General features: G+C 41.3%; 1 protein-coding gene across 1 annotated transcript in view; it reads right to left on the reverse strand.

Annotated features, from left to right (window-relative positions):
- Positions 1–1,196, reverse strand: part of LOC101859682 (inverted formin-2) — a gene marked incomplete in the record, with an annotated part of 36,035 nt that overhangs the window by 17,918 nt on the left and 16,921 nt on the right.

The following is a 1,196-nucleotide window of genomic DNA, read 5'->3' on the forward strand; positions in this document are numbered from 1 at the left end:
GGGGGGGGTTGTTATATCCTCCAAAAATGTGTTTTTTTAATGACAAGAAAAGACAATCATCGAAACAACAACATTTTGATAAAGATTGCTAAACCGAGGTGAATCTGCCGAAATCTTAGATTTCACTATCATGACGAGCGCATGATTTCACCACTATGCCTCACAAATAGTAACTTTGGACAACAGTGGTGAGTCTTTGTTACGTCGTTTACCACAAAACAAACGTGGCATTGTTAAGATTATTACTGAAAATAGCAACATAGGATAATAATGGACTGAAAGTGGTCGTAAGAGGAATATTAAATCTAAAGAAACAGAATCACTTGAAGTCTTTTTCTGAGTCAGATATCAAAACTGACATAAGAATATCTCATTGAGAGACCAGGATTTTCTCTGAGGAGAATAAAATACGATGGACAGCTGGACAGGGAAGTTGAACAGACGACACAAAAATGTACTTCACTGTCACCATTACTCATCCATAAACACCTATAAATGGAAGTGAAAAGATAGCTTATCAACAACATCATATTATTTCTTCCCAACACTGGAAACGTGGCAGTTTAACACAGCACAAAACAGAAAGATCAATGAATGTGAGATGAAATGCCTCAAAAATATAATCTATTTTACACGGAAAGACTGCATGCGGAACAAAACTGTCAGTCCGAGATGAAACTGGATATGGAAAATATTGAACAGTAGTTCGGTCACCTGTGGAGAATGCGACCCCCCCCCCTTTTTTTCCCTCGCACCAAGTCAACCAGCTGCACGAGCGATACAAATCAAGAGAATCAGGCTACAAAGGCAGGGGGTAGACCATGGAGGACGTGGCTCGATAGCAACAAAGAGACCCTCCAACAGATTAACATAGATCTATCTACAGCAGAAGCCACATACCAAGTTATTTACTGAAATTGCATCTTCCCTCAGTACCTTCATACCTTTGCACCTCCCCTTAACACGTAAGGATACAAGAGGAAGGAGAAAGTAAAGTCTGTAAAGCAATCGAAACACATATCAACAGGGGACAGGGATTTCCATGACTTCCCGTTACCATCTCATACCCCATGACGTGGTTCGCAAGTACTTTGCAGCAGCTGTTACCCTCCATATGGAAGTAAGTCCCCCATGCACATCCTGGGGACATGCTGAGTTCGGTACAGCGACCCAAACAATCTTTTTCACCCCCCCCT

Source organism: Aplysia californica, unplaced genomic scaffold (genome assembly GCF_000002075.1).
Source record: "Aplysia californica isolate F4 #8 unplaced genomic scaffold, AplCal3.0 scaffold01187, whole genome shotgun sequence".
Classification (NCBI taxonomy): domain Eukaryota; kingdom Metazoa; phylum Mollusca; class Gastropoda; order Aplysiida; family Aplysiidae; genus Aplysia; species Aplysia californica.